This window comes from Pteropus medius, unplaced genomic scaffold (genome assembly GCF_902729225.1).
Source record: "Pteropus medius unplaced genomic scaffold, Ma_sr-lr_union100, whole genome shotgun sequence".
Lineage (NCBI taxonomy): Eukaryota > Metazoa > Chordata > Mammalia > Chiroptera > Pteropodidae > Pteropus > Pteropus medius.
Window position 1 is genome coordinate 8,581,344 of NW_024352786.1, and position 7,643 is coordinate 8,588,986.

The 7,643-nt window shown below is 32.7% G+C and overlaps 1 long non-coding RNA gene across 6 annotated transcripts in view; it reads right to left on the reverse strand.

Annotated features, from left to right (window-relative positions):
• Positions 1-7,643, reverse strand: part of LOC120591127 (uncharacterized) — a 143,796-nt gene extending 136,153 nt beyond the window's left edge. For 5 of the 6 annotated variants that reach the window (XR_005649836.1, XR_005649834.1, XR_005649838.1 and 2 more), the window contains exon 1: positions 7,426-7,643. This is a non-coding gene — a long non-coding RNA (uncharacterized LOC120591127). Of the gene's footprint in view, positions 1-1,314; positions 1,368-7,425 lie in introns of all 6 variants that reach the window. The other variant, XR_005649837.1, reaches the window with a different exon arrangement.

Genomic DNA, 7,643 nt, shown 5'->3' on the forward strand with positions numbered 1-7,643 from the left:
AGAGAGAGAGATGTAGTTACCATAACCCTTTATATAACCTGGGCAATTCTCTATATGACAACTCCTGTGACACCCACATTTTGTCACTGCTTGGCAACCTCAGGATGAATGTCATTTAGAGGTTCTTAACTCTCCTTTTCCCTCTACTGGTATGAGTTTGATTTTTGTGCTTCCATCATAGTTATATAATTGATCTCTCTAGGAAAAAAATTCTTTCACAAAGGTGGCTAACCTATTAAAATTGTGAGAATGAGTATATTGTAAGACTTTATTCACCATAACAATGACTGAATTGGGGAAAAAATGGTTTATAAAATGAGATGCTCGCTGAGTGATCTCTTCTGAATTTTTTTGTGTCTCAAACCCATTTGGTTTCACATGAGCATTAGACTAACCATTGTAAACTGTGATTTCATTTATAGTCATATCACAGAATAAGATTACTTTAGTTTACTGTGAGATTAAAGCCTTCCCATAAATGTGTATTTTATAGCTATTGTTAGGTATAAGCAATTATAGCTTAAAACTGGAAGCAAACACACAGAAATCATCCAGTTGATTCAGGCTAGAAACTCTTAAGCAAGTCACTCTTCATTTGCCCGAGTCAAGATAAGCAGTGTTAACACACTCATTATTCATCAATAAAACAAGAAGAATGAAAAGAATGATAGGGCATTGAATGTGATAAATGACAAATAAAATGTTTGGGGAAAGTGAATGTAGCGGTCATGTGAAGATTAAAATACAGCACATCCTCGGGTCACTCCGTTAAAAGACTAAGTACATTCATCAGGGAATTCTATATCATTGGGCAAACATGTTAATTATAGACCTAAGGGAATCTTGACAAAGGTAATATAAACACCCAGCCCTTATCATAAATCATCACCAAGTATTATAAACTATTCCCAAGTAAACCACGTTTTATTTTTCAACATAAAAAAATGTGCAAAATTTGGGGTCATGGTACCAGCCTGATGTGGAGAATATTTAAGCTAGTGGTACTCTTCTTGTCAAGCGCAGCTTGCAATAAATATTGAAATTAAAAAGTTTAATCAAGAAAATTATTTTTATTCATAGGCTACACTAAGAAAAGTAATACAGTTGGTATCTCCAATAAACACAGAGATAAGACGTTAGATCAAGAATGCTATGTGAATTCTTTTGGAATATAGCTAACAAAATATATGGCGTTGTTTTAGATGAAGGAAAATGTGAAAACAATGGGGGCTTATGTGGACTTGCAACATGTAACACATTACACTTAGTGAACTCTAATATAAAACTTTGATGGTTTCAATATTACAGACTCACCAATAGAAATTTGTACCACAGTCAGGCCATCCATCAACATTTTTGCTTTTTCCCTGCAAAATTATCCAATATTAGAAGAACTGAGAAGAGAATACAAGAAAAAGAAATAATAAGGTGAGCAGAAGAAAGTTACTAAACATTAAGTAAGGTAAAGTAGCATGGCGTGGCCGTTAACTATTAGAAAGTATTAGCAAACAACAAATCATTCCAATATGTAGCAAACTGTGGCTGTCATATAGATCAAGATAAAATAAAATTGAACAGAACACATAAATAAGACCCATAAAGAACGGCCAACCAGCTGACAAATTACAGATGAAATTTGGATTTAAAAATAACCTCAGTCATAGTCTGATTTTACACTTTTATCTACCAATGAAAAGTGAAGTATTTCAACTTTAGATACAAAATTGACATCTTTAAAACAGTAGCACTGCATAGAGGCAGGTCTGTTGCAAAGCTATTGAAACTTCAGCATCCCTCACTTTCCCAGCCCCTTCTAGGACCCCGAAAGTTGTGTTGGTTTGTAAAATGTTCTAAAGTTAAATATTATAACTGATTCTTTTAAAAGAAATCTGTCTTCTACTCCAACTTCCTCTCCATTTCCATGCCCTCATTTCAAATAGATGACAATAGAATAGCCAAGGATATTTTTGAGAATCATTTAAGGGGAAATTATTTAGAGAAACATTTATTTTAGACATACTGGAGTATAATTTCAAATTTTGCAGTAATTTTTGTGTATAATTAAGTTATTATTAACCATAGACTATCTCACAGAAATCATCCTACCAACCACTGACAGAGCCAGAGTTGATACTATGATATGAACATGTGTTTGAAGGCCTAAGACTGGAAGGACGCCACTAGGAGAGCGAGGAAAGAGAAAGAGAGAGGGGGGGAGAGAGAGAGAGAGAGAGAGAAGGAAGAAAGAAAGGAAGGAGGGAGGGAGGGGAGATGAGAGGAAAGAAGAGAAGGGAATGAAAAAAAAAGGAAGAAATAGAGCCATAAAGTATCCTTTGGATAGTTTTCCAATGACCAAAATTATAAAGTTATAAGTGAAGGATTTTCTTTTCATCAATACCTAGACAAAATATATGTTCTTCCTCATCAGGAAAAGAATACACTCAATCATGCAACATATCAATACTTGTACCAAATACTTTATTTCTGTATGGAAATTACATTAGAATTGTATCAGAAATCCTTTGTTTGTAGAGCAGAAGCCCAGCGGTACTGATTAGCCTAATATGTTTGTGAGTGAAATCACCTACTTTCTACATACTGGATCACGTCTAACTGTATATGACTGATTAGTGAACTGATGAAGTATGAAAGTTCCACATAAAAAAGCATACAAAACTGCTGCAGATGTAGCAAGCTAATGTGAAGAAACAAGTGTTTAGTGACAAAGTTTCTCACATATTCATTGATCAAGAAATGCATGTAGTACCAATGTTGGTTATATTATTATATAGCTGGAGATTCTTGATTTGGACACAAATGAAAGGTAACATTTTTAGTTATCTTTAAACTTATCTGTGAAAACAACTTAGAAAATTTTTCTTAAAGATTAGTAGATATGAAACAAAATGATAAAATTAGGAAAAAATTTATTCTAACATGGAGAAGTAAATTATGACAGAAATTAGACTGTGCTAAAAGCAATAATCATTAAAAAGAAAGGCAAATTTTGAAAAGAAGTAATGAATAATCTTTTAGATTATTTGAAAATCCAATTAGAGAAGAAGAGTAAACCTTATACATACTGGCAAAGTCTTAAAACTATTGTTGATTTAAACAAAACATTAATTGAACAAAATAACGCAAAACTCACAAAATCCTTTGCAACAAGGACATAGTAGAGAAAAAATTAGTTAATGCATTAAGTAACCTCGAAATGTCATGAAATCTTATGACATAAAAGAAAGTTGTCATAAAAGAAAGTTGCCAAATTAGAGAATAAGCTTAAAAATTTACATGACATTACTAAAATATGACTTGAAGCAGAAAGTTTCAGCAATAAAAATATTTATTAACTATTTCAGAAGATAGATTGAATTATGGTTCTATGTAAAGAAATTACTAAATCGCTGTCATATGTAGAGGCAAAGAGTATGCAAAGTAATTCCAACAACAATAACAAAAAAGTCAAGATAAAGAGTGTTATAAGGATATGTCAGGATATTAATAAAAGTACTACATTTTTATGAGGATTTTGAAATGTCATATTTCTTTGTTTTTTAAAATTTTTACTTCTTGTTATGTTTTTCCATATTCTAAATAATTACTCACTTCTAAATCTAATTTTGGATTTTAATGCTTTACTATTTTCTATAATGAGGGCTCTTCCTTGCATAATTTAGGTTTCACACATAATAAAATCTAATTTCATACCCAGAGACCCCTGGATTTGACATTATAAGAGCTGAGTTCTATTCTCAATTCAGCAGTTTTCAGAAGAGGTGATATTAAGTGATTACTCAGAATAATAAAAATTAAATAAAATACACATATTGTAGTATATTATAATGTGTAAAGCTCTATAATGTAAAAACATGACTTTTACTATTGTGCAATGAATTCCCTTTTATAATGATGGTTGTTCTTGTTTGCACAGGACATGAAACTACATTTATATGAAGAAACAATATAAATGGCCTAGACCACATATGGAAGACTTTCCCAAAAGTGGCAATTTTTAAATGTGGCCATGGACTACTATAGGAAGTTATCAGGTTATCATATAATCTCTTGCAATTAAATCTCTTTGAAGACTCAAAATAAATAGTTTAAATTGTTCTTAATCTAAATGAGTCTGATATTTTACTAAAAACAACGATGGCTTATTTTAAGGGCATTCATGTATTTTTTTCTTAGTATAAAAATAATGCAAGGCAGCTTTAAGAAATTGTGAAAAATAAAAGACAAAATCACTATTATTTTTAAGCTGATGATTTTAACTTATCTAATGAGAAGATACCTGCACATTAATACTCTTGAGTATAAGTTAAAAACCAACTCATGATCTCACCATGCAAACTACCAGTCCTACACATGTCCTCATTATAGGCAATACCCTCTCTGATATCTGTATCTCAATTTCTCATGTGTCACCCATTTCATGTCTTGTATTTTTCAACCTTATTTCTTTATTCTAATCTCTTCATCTTCTTTTCATCATCAACATATTTTAGTTTTTGCCTGAGGTCTTTTGTTATAAAATTCTCATCTTGCATGTATTTCCTAAGGTGTTGGAGATTTGATAGCCTCCACTAAAATGTGATAATTTAATTTTATATTTATAACTTTTGTCATATAACTTGGTAATTGTTTTATATCATCTTATGTATGCATATTCATTTTCCAACTAGACTGTTAATTTATTTCAGATAAAGAATATATAAAATAGTATTAGACTTAACTACAATTAATACTAAAATCTAAATTCACAATGGCCATTATTATGTCTCACATATATGAATTCTGGAGTTGAGGAGACTGGTAAAGACACTGACCCACAAAGTCCTCAAGTACCTAACTCCTAAAGCTGTTGTATTATCCAACTCCAAGAAGCATATTCATAGAGGCTACAATGCAGATGGGGGCCCAGTAGAGTAGGGCAACAAATGCAGGCCTCGTGGTGTCTCAAGTTGATGCTCTAACACTCTTGGGGGCAGTCTGATGTTTATGGTCCAAGGTGACTACACTCATACTTCTGGTAGCAGAATGGGAGGAGGAGGGGAGAAGAAGAAAAAGGAAACAATGGTTATGTTCATCTCTCAAAACATTTCCTAGAAACTGCCACAGAACATGTCTGCTTGCAGCCCATTGGCTAGAGCATATAATCTTCACCAGCCCACATCTATCTGGAAGAAGAGCGAGGAACTGCATCCTGTGTTCTGGCAAACCCTGGGTCACTCCAGGGAGAAAGAAATGGAAGCAAATGAAGAAATAAAAATGAATTGAAGTTGCCATTATGAGGAAGAAAACAAAAGAAATGAGATTTTAAAACTGGAAAAGTTTTGTCCATTTTACTTAGACTATACAGCAATATAAAGGCTTGTAGGAAATTAAAAACTTTTATGTGAAATATACAAGCACATGGTAAACAGAAATATATATTTGTACATCACTTGATAAGAAAAAATTTAAAGACTTTCCTAATTTTTTGGTTTGTAAAGATGCATTTGCAATGTAGATTATGGTGACTTTGAAGGAGAATGCACATTTTTTAAAAGTTTCCAATATCAGTTATATTTTATTGTAGCTTAAGTGCTCAATATATGCCAAGTACTATTTGCAAACCAAAGACTTCTGAAAGTATCATGAATAAACATGTATATTTCTATGGTATGTCAACTGTGCTAATTTTTCTTGGAAGGTGCTGGCGGGAAGAGAAGACAGGCAATAAAGAGTGAAAGGATGAGACTATGAATAATTTTTATTGAAAAGAGATGATTCCAGAAAGTGCCGCAGTGTCTCAGACTTTTTATCTTGTGCAAACCCTATCTTCATCTTCTTTACTAGAACTTGCATAAACACTATGATGACATACCCAAGAAGACATAAAACAAGATGTGTCCAGAGATGTTCTGAAGTTAACCTTGAACTAGAGGATAAAATGATCTACAAAAGTTTAAACACTTCAGAGAAAAAAGGAGGAAAAAATATGAATATATATTTTTTTACTTTGAGAGATAAAGCATTCTTTCCTTTCCCCTCTGCTTCTCTCTTCAATTCTCTAAGAAAGAGGTTAAATCTAAGACTAGAGCTGGAAAAGAATTTCAGTGACCCTTTACCAGCAAGTGGTCCCATGTGCACCTATGAGTCACCTTTACTGGGGTTGCAGACACAAGTGGGACATGTTCACTGCAACTTAGAACAGATGGAACCAGTACAAGTAAAAAGTAATTTCTTATATGACATCAATGAATTTAAACCTGTCTGATGTTGTCTGAGGGTAATTTGGAATAGAAACAGATAGTTCAAAACCACAGTATTTGAGCTTTAGCATGATCTTGTCTGGTAATGATTTAAATTTGATAACAGGCCAGAGTTCCAATTTTTTATCCTCTCTTTCCTCAAATTTATATAGAGAGCTATAAATTTATCATGCACTAAAATCATTTTTATATTGGTGTTCTACCACTTTATAGATAGATCATATTTTCAAGAGAAAGAAAACTAATTTTTTGTTCATATTTTCCATTTGTAGGACCCATAACAAATATATAACTTTCTGATGGTTAACTTTCTACAAGCTTGTTTCAGTTAGCAGAAGGAAATGTGACTCTATCTGTGGCTCACGAAAGCCCCATGCATGGCACAACACAATTTTCAGAACAGATAGATTAAAAGAGTTCATTCTCAATATGAAAAGCTATATTTTATTCCTTGGTAAATAAATAAAGACCATTCACATTTGGATTTGACCAGAAACAAATGCGAAGCTAATATACAATGATAGCTTTAGCATCCTTCTAAGTAAACAAAACTTGAGCCAGCTATTGGCATTGGTGTTTGATGAGTAATAAAGGGTGGAGGGGCCTGATTCCTACTATTAGCCATCAGGAGCCTGTGACAATTCATTAACTGTACTACAGTAGTATGCATAGTTCTGGTAAAATAGTTAATATGACATTCACATTGATAGAATTAGAGGATGACAGACTTTTATTCTGAATGCCATCATATTATGTAAAAAAAGAAAGTGTTGGTGGACTACGAGTCTTTCCAACTTTATTATGAAAAATTCTACTTTTGCAGTCCTTTCCTCAATTTTTCACATAACAAGTTTTCAAATATCCCCAACATCTTCTTCATTTTTGAGTAAATGGCAGTCTACATCCCCCTTATGGTGTAATGCCCTGGATTGAGTAGTATGAGTTGAGCATGATCTGACCATTGCAGACTAGTGAATCTAATACCAGCCTTTATCTATATTTTATTTGTTTATCAATGAAAATATCATTATAAGTATTTGTAGGACACTAACAGCAATAATAACAACAATAAAAATAAACAGAAAGGAGAAAAACACACAATTATGGGGACTCACCAGACCATGAGCTCCATCCCAAATAGAATGACGTCTCTTCCACTACTTACCCAGAATCTACGTTCTGCCTGGGAGATAGTCAGTTCTCAATAATGTTTGCTCATCGAATTGTATTATAGGGTCATGGATTTAAACCCAACTCATTATCAGAACTTTCCAGATAAAATCATAATTAAATCAGAATTAGCAGTGATCTGTGAAGAAACAGGCATTCCAAGGCAGTGGCAAGATGAAATCTGAGAAATTATTCAGAATACGTGTGCATAGT